This window comes from Lissotriton helveticus, chromosome 12 (assembly GCF_964261635.1).
Source record: "Lissotriton helveticus chromosome 12, aLisHel1.1, whole genome shotgun sequence".
NCBI classification, from domain to species: domain Eukaryota; kingdom Metazoa; phylum Chordata; class Amphibia; order Caudata; family Salamandridae; genus Lissotriton; species Lissotriton helveticus.
This window is the reverse complement of record NC_136073.1, coordinates 134,939,786-134,950,987: the sequence shown is the minus strand read 5'-3', so window position 1 is coordinate 134,950,987 and position 11,202 is coordinate 134,939,786. Positions and strand designations below refer to the sequence as shown.

Below are 11,202 nucleotides of genomic sequence, written 5' to 3'. Positions count from 1 at the left end.
CTGCATAGTTCTGATCCTACAGGATGGGTATTTTTGTCACCTGCTTTCCCCATCCCTTTGTTGGGGACACCACCACCCACGATGTTTGAATTTGTGTGTGTCACTCTGCCGGTTACAGCTTCCTGACGGTTAATTGAACTAATATGTTTCTTTCTTCTTCTTTGTTGTTGGTGGCGCCTATACCCTCCTTTTCAGCAGACTGGCTCAATCTATGCCTAGGGCACCAGGCATAGGAATGCCTAAGCTTTAAGAGACATACAGCCCATGAACTTTAAAAAGAAGTGAAAACAATATACCTAGCCCGTATTTCAAATTAATAAAACAACAGAATTTAAAACGTATGCTTTTATTCCACTTTGTAGTTTAAGAGAAAGGAAGTATTTTTAGGCTAATTTGAACAGTGGCTGTGACTTTGTGCCATCACTAACACTGAGGGCTCAATGATAAAGTGGGTTGACCTATAGCCCCTTGCTGTTTGCTGTGGTGGGCTGAAGCAAAGTGTAAATTTAACAATGTATAATTTAACAGGCCAAGGAATGATGCTGGCTTACCAAAGGCTGTTTATATATTTTTACTATTGCGCAACTTCCTCGGTGTCTGTAAAACGTAAATTTCCCCCGAAGGTTTGCCCTGAATTTTGACCTGGTGTCCTGAATTTTGGCCCGTTGTACTGAATTTTTACACTCACCATCCTGAATTTGCACCCATGCCAGTAGGTCACCCTAGCAGCAGCTAAGCTACAGTGATTTAGCAGAAGCACTGGATTTTGTGGGGCCAGTCCCTGCTCAGCCAGGGACTGACCAGTGAACACGAAAGGGGCCCCCTGCTGACTCATTTAATTCACTACCACCAGCAAGGGTGCCAAATGTCTCTCTGCCCACGCCCAGGGCGCTACCTGAGCAAAGTGCGGCTCTGATTCAAGTCTTCAGTCCTTCTTTCCCTGGAGTTGCTCATTGTGTTGGTCACCTTAGTGAAGCACATTCAGTGAAAATGATGAAACCATGTGCGTGCTCTTTAATGGTGGCTTCTTCCTGGTGTATACACGTTGTGAGTGGACCCAGACTGTCTGAGAGGATCAATGTTTGGAGGTGAAACTATGTTGCCATTGCAATTGGTCATCTGCATGTTTGTTGAAGCATTTAACCCGGTCAACTCTGCCTATGTGTATACTGTTTAACCACCTACATGTGCTTGTGGTAAATCTTCGACATGGCCCGTTAGCTCAGTTGGTTAGAGCGTGGTGCTAATAACGCCAAGGTCGTGGGTTCGATCCCCATACGGGCCACAATTTTTTTCTCACTTATAATTTGCATGTTCATGACATAGAAAAACAATGTCTACATTTGAGATCATTCACTTTGCAGCGAGGGTTGTCCTTTACTCTGGTAAACGACAGTGTGATGTGGTGGCTGTTGTTTGCCAATGATTGTAGCTGGTACCGGTGTAATGTCACAACCGACACTACCCTCTAACCTTTGCTAACACCAGCCACCTGCGTGGTTTTATGAGACCCTCAACCTGCACTTCTTCAAGCGCCGTTTAATTCGGTGGTTGCACGAGCACAAGTCACACCTCCAGAGAGCGGCGGGTCCCTCGCCCCGGGAAACTTAAAAATTGTTTTCTGGTGAGAAAGTGACGAGCAACATCGGGGTCCTTTCATATTTGGAAACAGGGAAAATGTGTTGAAGAAAACATTCAAAACCCTTTCGTATCTCTGGAAGCTTATCAGGGCTTTACGGAAACTGTCTGAACGTGGCGGTGACCTCTGAAATGAGCAGGCGGGGGTCACGTGGGCATTAGTACACGCGGCTTACGTACACATTCATATACGTTTCTTGTACATGTTACTGACCGCTATAACATTCCACTGTCTTCTCCGCTGTGTACTTTCACGTATGTAAAGCACTCCATCCGACGGTGTACGCAGTGCATACTTTAAAACGTTACAAAATAAATAGAAATATGTATGTTTAATGAAATATGTTTTTTTTACCCATTTGGTATTTTTCCCATTCCTTTATCAAATTTTCTTTGCCATCGCCTTGTTTAGAGCAGATGGAATATGTCAAGACTTTGAATATTGAAAACTGTGCAGTGGCTTGCATGAATCCCATACCATTGACTACGTGCAAGAAGGTGGCGCTGTGGCTTAGTTGGTTAAAGCGCCTGTCTAGTAAACAGGAGATCCTGAGTTCGAATCTCAGCAGTGCCTTAGCATTTTCCCGAGATACTGAAGATAACGTATTGTTCGGCAAAAACATAAATTATCTGTAAACCTACTATGATACTTTTAGAATTATCCACAAAAACACGACAATATTCCTTCAAAGCTGAATACATTGTTTGGGTGTTACATTGAAAATGAATTCCACCACTGATCTTGATTATTGTTGATTTTCAAAGTCAATCAGATTGGCTTTGTGAAGTGAAAAAAATGGCAAGCTTCACCAACATCAAAGTACAGTATGGGCAGCACTGATGCAAGCTTCAGACAACAAGCACAGGCTGCAGCAGGGGCACCTTCAGTTACTAACACTGCATAGAACATGCAGATGAAGTTCACACTTTAATGAACAGGCACAGCAGAGAGCAGGGGGTGGAAACCTTAGCTTTAGAACAGAGACGTTTGCACCACAGGCAGCAGCATTGCAAGCTGCACTTAAATGGTAAGGCAGAGGGTAGGACAAAAGAAAACATTGGGTTGCAGAGGGAGCGGGAATAAAACCAGCAGGAAACGCTTGCCTATCGTAGGTCTAGCAAACTTTGTATTGATGACTGCTTTCCAAACGAGAAAGAGTGTTGTACATGATCGATAATTTTATTTGAGATTTTATCTATTCATATGTTTTGTATGTTTTAATCAATGTTTATGTTTTTATTAACTAATAAACAAACATACATACCTAGCAGGAAACTGAAGCACTTTTTCAAGCGGACAGTGTGCACATCACACAAGTAAGGCCTTGTGTCTAGTGCTGGGTACAGTTCCAAAGGCTCCTTTGCAGTAATGTGTCTAGACCTTGCTGTGTGCCCTGGACAGTTTCCAGCCACTTTAGAGACTAATCTAGACTACTGTGGCGTAAGCCTGAAGTCACGTCGGAAGTATATATATTTAACCGATCGATCAAAAATATGATCATTCACATCTTAAAATACAATACAAAATCAATATACCATTAAAAAGTGCAGCAGTATAAAACCATTAAAAGTCTGAAGTGTTGTGTCTAGTTCTGCAGAGACTACCTAGAGTATTGTCCCAAGTGCACACACTTCCATTTAGAGTTCTGGTAAAGTTTTCCAAACCTCATCAGGAGCATTGTTGTTACTTGTAAAAACCACGTCTGGCACATTGTCTCCTGAGCTGGTGACCGCCTTAGTGCTAGGTGTCTGGTTCTGGAGGGTTAATTTGGGGTTTTGCATAAATCCTCAAAGTCACGTCTGGCATTTTGCATCCAGTTCTAGTGGCAACATTTGAAGTTTGTGTCTTGTTTGAAGGTCACCACTGTCAGAATGTGTCCAGTGCTACAGATGTGATCGTCTTCCTTAAGCCATCCTGCAGAAACCACAGGGCATATTATCTAGACAGGCGATAAAATGATCGCCGCTTTAGCAGCAGAAAACTGCCGCTAAACCGGCGATAATGGGCTTGATAATATGCTCTATGGAATTCCAATTGAAGCCCATGTTAGATGTGAAGGACATATAACATGGGCTTCAATTGGAATTCCATAGAGCATATTATCAAGCCCATTATCGCCGTTTTAGCAGCAGTTTTCTGCCTAAGGCGGCAATAATTTTAACGCCTGTCTTGATAATATGCCCCAAAATTATCTGAAGCAGCCAAGGGAGTTTAAAGCCGCACTGCCCTAAATGTCACATCAAGGTACAATCAAATCGTGATTAACAGGTGTGCGTGTTAGCTTATCCACGCTGTTGTAACTATAGCATTGTACTGTAATGCTGTAATGCAGACGCGTTTGTGAAACAGCGTGTTTGTTTAATTGCTCGCTTATCGTATTTGTTTACACGAGTTAGTACTCATGGCGATGGTTTATTTACACGTGCGAAAGTTTGGGTAGTAGCCATTTTGACAAACTAATCCATATGTGGTGTTTCAGTATTAGCGAGTCACACAACTTGTACAGACCTCTATGTCGTTTAGCTGCCCATTTTTCTTTCTGGCATATTTACGAGTGACGTTTTCCGTTCCTCCCCCTCTTTTATGTTTATAAATGAAATATAGGGAAATGTGCCCATGCATTTCCTCTTATGGGATTACTTCGCCTATGTGAACGTTTCTTAAAGCATTACATGATCATCACACCGCGTTAGAATGAAATAAATTCTTATATACTAGAGCTCATTCCACCTTAGATATAATGGTGTCACATGGATAAAGGTTTTTAGAAGACTTACATGACGTGGTCAATGTAAGCATGTTTCATGCACTGTATTGGGTATGGATTTTAATTAACTGCATTTTCTATTCTTTATTCTTAGTTTCAAACCACAGCCCTATACTCTTTTGGGACCAAAGTATTGGACAGACTGGTCCCTATTCCTATGTGGAACTGGCATAGTACCCTGGTAATGTAGTGCCGTTCCGGGTGTACGTCATGTCTGGATGGTAGATGTGGATTCTCTGATTATAAGGTACATGACTACTTGTGGTATAACATCACTCGACCCACTTAGCTTTTGGTATGGAAGAACTCTTGATAATACGTTCCCCCCCTTTCTTTCCTTTTTTGTCGTTTCAGGCATGGTTAGTTATATGTCGTTGGTACCTTTTGAATGATGGCTTTGCATATAAAAATTAGTTCATTAGATGCGACTTATTTATGGTAAGGGTCGTGGTGATTCTGTAACATCTTAACAGATCTTGGATGTACAGTTTTTTTTAGTTGGTTTGTGTCTCTAGGTAGTTTTGGTGCTTTCTTTTCCTTTTTGGGAATTCTCTTTTTAATCCTCACATGGCCTTCTCTTCTTTGTAGTTTTTTTCTTGATTTTGGTGACCCCTTCCCTTTTTTGACACATAATTCTTTTTACTTTATGTGTGATCAATTCTTTAAATATTCTTGCTTAGTCAAAATATTCCTACTCATATTTTTTCTCTTCTCTATGGATGTCTGTTCACAGTTCTGGTGAGATTTTCCCTTGGGCTACATACTTTTGTACGTGACTAGCAACTTTGATCACATTTTTTACTAGAAAAGCATTTTATAATGATGTTGTTGATTCGCTTGAGTTGTATTTGCAGCCCTGATGAAGCCCTGTTGAGGGTGAAATGTGTTGGCCGTGCTGTTGCTTTTCTGACTAGGTACACTAAAGAAATATACATCTTCAACACAGAAGCCTCAAGAATAATTGTTTCACTGAACGTTTTTATTGTTATTGTTGCCTCTATTTATAATTTACTTACTGTATGCCATTCCTGCAGTATTGTGTCCAGTTGTATATGTCACAGTGTTCCTAGCACAGGAGCCCACATCTACAGTGTTGTGTTTATTTCTAGCCTATGCATTTCAACAGTGGTGGCAGGTGTCATTTGAAAGCGGTGAGGCGTAAAACAATTGTTGTACTGCACTGTAGTGAGCGAGCGTATCGAGCGAGGCCGAAACACCTACTGGGGTGCGGGGGAGTTCTCCCCCCAAGAAAATTTTGGGAAAAGAGTGGGCAAATGCTGGATTTTCAAGTGAAAGCCAAGCTCCTGTGAAATTTGCAATAGCCTTGGCACACGCCTAATTTTTGTTTCATAATCACTCCCGAAGATACTTAGTAATCACTGTTAACATATCTTCTCCCACACCTTCACTTTTCCGTCTCTACTTATTATGCCTCTACGTCGTTATCTAATTGTATATCTACATCCAAACCTCAACAATGCCTAGGGCACCTGCAATCGTATCAGACTAGTTACGTAATGCTCCAGTAAGCAAAGTAGCTTGAAAGGGCCTAATCATTAATCACTTTACTGCATGAATAAACAATAGAAACCATAAATAAACATGCACACGTTTACACTAAGAGCACATTAATAGCAGTGCCGAGGGAGTAAAGTTTGCTGAAAAACTGCACACTGAAGACAGAAAAGTAAGTTAACGGTAAAGAGAAAAGTCAACAAAAAGCACCAGAAACTAAGATAATTACTATTTTATGCGTCCAATCAACGAGGATTATCTGCTCACTGGAAGTTCATTAACAATATTGCTTTTCACTGTGGTCACCCTCGTGACAATGACAATAACATAAGATTTCTATTAATTGGGCTCATACTGCGCTTTTCAATCACGCAAGTTGTGATTAGTATTACTCTGAGCTATTGTCGTGCTGCAGCGTTACACTCGAGAGGCGCTACACTGCCACTTTAAGTGTTCAAGCTTAATGAAAATTCCACACTGCGTGTTTAAAAATAAAAACATGCCCTTTTTAGATACATCAAGGAATGCAGCCACGCTGCTCCAGTGGCCTTTGATTGTATGACAACATCTACGATTAGGAACACATGCGCATAATACGCAAAGCAAGCTCTAAATGGCAGCAACACTCTCAGCTAAAAGTATTAAGATCCCCATGTTGTTAGTGACCAATTGTTTGGTATCAGTTCCACCCTGTGAGTCCACAGTGGGAATATCATTTACAACACGCGTGTTACAATGCGTGTCATCACAACTAATTATTTACATCGCAAAATCCATTACAACGCATGTCATTACACCCCATAATCCATTACAACGCATTCCCCAAAGTAACGCCCCAGTGGAGATAGAATAGTAATTGCGTCGCAATGGATTATTCGTTATAACGACATGCATTGTAACAACATGCATTGTAATGGATTTTGCGATGTAAAAAATGCATTGTAATGACATGTGTTTTAATGCGTGCGTTGTAAAGTATCATATACGCCCACAGGTAGTGCTCATTCTTACATCAGCACAGTGTGGTCTCAGAAAAGACAAGCAATACTTATTCCAAGTGTATTGGGCAGAAATGTATGGGACACACTACAGACAGGGAAATGGTCTCACAGTATACATTGTGCACTCTCTCTTGAACCCCTGGTGTATGTTTTTGACGTGCTAATAACACAGAAACAATATATATGAATATTTACGTGTAACTTGACTCAAACTACCGATCAACAGGTACAGGCGCAGAACGTACACATGTAGTTGGCGTAAAGAGTAAGTGAATGGCACCTGTATGCTTAAATCTTGTCTAATGCAAATAAGGCCCCCATCAGCAAAATACAGAGATAGAAGAATCTGCAATAGAATAGTAACAGGATCCTCCTAACCGTGCTTGATGTACATGCACCATACAAAGTATTGCTTCATTGAAAGTATGCACCCTTGCGTAATCCAATATGTACAAACCATTCAATGACAGCTCATGGAGAGACCTGCAATACTGTATATGCATTTTCAACATTAAATATTTAAAGAAAATACCTTTCCACCTTAAACTGAGTTGTCTAATTTGTAAAATAAACATACCATTTTTTTCCTATAAGACCATCTGTACAGTGTAGTTAGTGTTCATCCTTACTGACTTCTTTACTATCTGTACACAAGGCTGCACGTGATCTACAATGTACTGTGAAAGTGGCGTCTAGATGACACTTACTTTGTCACATGTTTTAAGACTGTGCTCTCCGGGGCTTAAGGTGGACTTTGCCGAATTTCTGCTTCCTCGCTCGCCCCCTCAGAGTCGAAGCAACAAAGGGCATGTAATGTCACACGTTTTATTCCATAAAAATCATCAGTGCTAATTATTGTCAAAAATTTAGTTTTTAAGCTTTACTAATTCTTCAGTTTATTTAGGTTCAGTCGCGGCCGGCATGACGGGTGGGTGGGGAGGGTGGAAATGGGGTCGTCGAGGGGAGATGGGGAGGCGGAAGGGGTTTAATTACATTAAATTAAATTAAACTTACCTTCTCTAGGCTGCCTCAGCTCCTGGCCGGTCCCGATTACCGCTTTTCTGCTGCTCCCTCCAGTCCTTAACGGGAAGCAGCCACCCACAGGCAGCCTCCCTCCCTTCCACCAATCACAACGTTGCAATGGCAGAGTTGTGATTGGTGCGGCGCACTGCGCCCCTGCCGGGCCCCTAATCAGAAGCCCTTTTCTCTATGTAGGCTGCATGCAGTGTACATAGAGAAAAGGGAGAGTGCGCATGACTGATTTGGTCAGCCCGAGGCCAACCAAAGCAGTCAGGGCCCAAAGCAAGTCACTGCCCCCTGCCCTCGAACTGGAACGCCCACCCACCCTCCCACAACCAGGCACCCCTGGCACTTCTGTTTTCTCGCAGTGCGAGAAGCAGAAACATAAAATAGTAGTATTACTATTTTATGTTTCTGCTTCTCGCACTCTGAGAAAGCAGTGGGGCGACGCCCCCACTCCCTATGGAGGAGCCGTCACTGCATGATTTCAACTGTTGTTTTCAGTTTTGGAGTAAGGACTGAAGACTCTCAGTTTCTGGATGCCACATCTGGGGTATGGTGTTCAGTTCTAGAAGTTTTATTTAAAGTATTGGTTTTGCTTGGAAAGTTGTGGTATGTTATGTCCAGCAAAAAGTTCTTCATCCATAGCACTAAGTCAAGTTGTGAAGGCCACGCCTGTGATATTGCATTTGTTAGAAATGGGATATCTAGCTGGCAGTGGTATGCACCCTGCTCAAGTAGGGACCCTTCCTTCTAGTCAGGGTAAGGTAGTTTAACACCCAAGATAACCACTTCTCACCCCTTTGGTAGCTTGGCAGGAGCAGTCAGGCTTATCTCAGAGGCAATGTGTAAAGTATTTGTAGATAACACACACAGTAACACAGTGAAAACAGTACAAATGGACACCACACCAGTTTAGAAAAATAAAAAAATCATTATCTAAACCAAACAAGGGCAAAGTGACAAAAATCCAATATGTAGAAGTCAAAATTTCACATTTGAAAGGTTTAAGCAATTCTGTGTCTAGAACCCAATGGATGTGGTGATTTTAGCACAAAGTACCTTGGATGCGCCAAAATCCATTAGAAAAACAGCTGCACAGGAGGAAAGCATCAGAAAACACAGCAATGCATCGGTTCTGGAGTTCTTGGGGAATGGATGCGTCAGATTTGCTCCATGCAGGAGAAGTGCTGTGTCGATTCCGGACTGCGGAAAGAAGCAATGTGTCAATTTTCAGAGGGGACTCCTTTCTGTGGGTGATGCTTTGAAAACTTGGGCACACAGGTGAGATGTGTGGATATGGGCTGAGTGAATTTCTTTGGCCACTTGGTAGGGGGGAGGGGGGAAATTTCTCCCACACGGAAGTGCTGCATCGGAAAAACAAAAGACAGGCACACCTTCCATCAGTCCTCGAGTATTACACTGCACCATGTCGCATTTTAAACTTTTAGTGTCACTTTTACCTTTTCAATATGTCCTTAAAGATCAGAGCATAAAGTGCTGCTGGATAAAAAATAAAAAGTATTCACAAAGCCAATTGGTGTTACCTATCGGATCGATTTGCGTTCCCGAAAGTTTTTAACCAAGCTGTAGAGCATCCCTGACGCTGTGCAGCATGGCTAAAGAAGAAAATAAAAGCATATTACCTAGCAGGGTGCATCATTTTATAGGAGCAAACACTCTCTGTAAATGCAACTATCAAAGGGTGCAATTTTTTTTCTTTTTATTTACTGATCCAAGTTGGATCTGTAAATAAAAAGAAAAAAAAGTAGTGCAAATGCGATTTAACCACATTGCTGCGGCGGCTATTCCGCCGCAGCGCTAAGGGGGCCGGGGGACCGTGGGGCGGGTGCATGCTGGTGACGGAACTGCTCCGTCACCAGCCGCGGTTGAGCTGTGCTCGTGACGGAGCGGTTCCGTCATGGCCCCGCCCGCTTATTAGAACGTGCCGTGCAGGCGCGAAATCAGCGCCGTGCAGGCGCGTCGGGCGGGCCATGACGGAACCGCTCCGTCATCAGCACAGCGCCACCGCGGCTGATGACCGAGCGGTTCCGTCATCAGCACGGATAGGGTTAATACAGGGGTGGACATGGGGGAAGTAACATCAAACGGGGAAGGCTGGCATGGAAAACAAAAGCAACGAAGAGGGCCGACGGGAGGACAGAAGTGGCATGGAGGGCCTGGGTGGAGGTAGCATGACACAGAGAGAGAGCAGATCAGGTTAGAAGAGAAGCACAGTGGCAACATGGGGGTAGGGAGACTCAGGTGGCTCTGTCATGGAGGGTGGAGGGAATAAGTAAACATGCGAGAAAGGGCAACAGAGCATCATAGAGTGCAAGAGAAGTGCATGAGGAAGATACCTGGAAAACACATGAGCTCTCGTAGAGTGCATGAATAAAATGAAGAAAAGTAGTGCCTGAAAAGTAATCAATGGAAGGACAGAAGTAATGAGTTCATGCTCTAGGGGAGGGACAAACACAAGAAGAGGAATTAAAGCCCACAAAAAGACGACCTACCTTGGCAATTTTGAGAATATTGGTGTGTCTGGGCGGGGCAAAAGGGCTGATTTCACCAATATATGAGCTTTTCCGTTGTGGAACGTGGTGCTTAACATTTTAATGATCTACTCTTTATGAAGAAGTAACTTAATAAATTATCCCAGCACTACTCTGTTAGAGAGTAGTGCATTTTACGTTAATTGCTGGAAGCTTGATTGGCCGGGAGAAGGCTTGAGCAGTGTGTGAGTAATACAGATATATTCTTCAGCAACCATTGCTCACAAGGCACCCGACCTCCTCCTCTCCAGGGAGTAATTTCTATTGCTCCCAAGATTACGGTGTTTTAATCGTTTTGCATTCATTTTCCTTAAGCAACGTTGTGTCCTATGTGTCCTACGTGTCACGAAACAAAAGTTTTTTTTACTTTTAAATGTATAATGATAATCAGATAGTAGCGTGGCCGAGCGGTCTAAGGCGCTGGATTTAGGCTCCAGTCTCTCTGGAGGCGTGGGTTCGAATCCCACCGCTGCCAAGTTATTTTTGCTTTATTATTAAATACATACTCCTGACAGCACCCAGTCGATTGTTCGCTCCTCCAGACTTTTTGAGTCACTCTAATAGCAAATCCATGTTTTAAGAGTAAAACTCTATCCTTTTACGAATTTTCTCACCATAAATAGCTATATTATTTTCAATGTGGAGTACAGGACATGATTTAAAAAGTGTTCTCTGGGTGCACAAGATTCTTTGATACGATTGATT

The 11,202-nt window shown here is 42.6% G+C and overlaps 3 non-coding genes across 3 annotated transcripts; all 3 read left to right on the top strand.

Annotated features, from left to right (window-relative positions):
• The first annotated feature begins 1,211 nt into the window (after positions 1-1,211).
• Positions 1,212-1,285, top strand: TRNAI-AAU (transfer RNA isoleucine (anticodon AAU)). The gene has a single exon. It is a non-coding gene; the product is annotated as a tRNA-Ile (tRNA).
• An 853-nt stretch (positions 1,286-2,138) lies between these two features.
• TRNAT-AGU (transfer RNA threonine (anticodon AGU)) lies at positions 2,139-2,212 on the top strand. Its single transcript has one exon. It is a non-coding gene; the product is annotated as a tRNA-Thr (tRNA).
• An 8,678-nt stretch (positions 2,213-10,890) lies between these two features.
• On the top strand, positions 10,891-10,972 carry TRNAL-UAG (transfer RNA leucine (anticodon UAG)). Its single transcript has one exon. It is a non-coding gene; the product is annotated as a tRNA-Leu (tRNA).
• Positions 10,973-11,202: the final 230 nt, after the last annotated feature.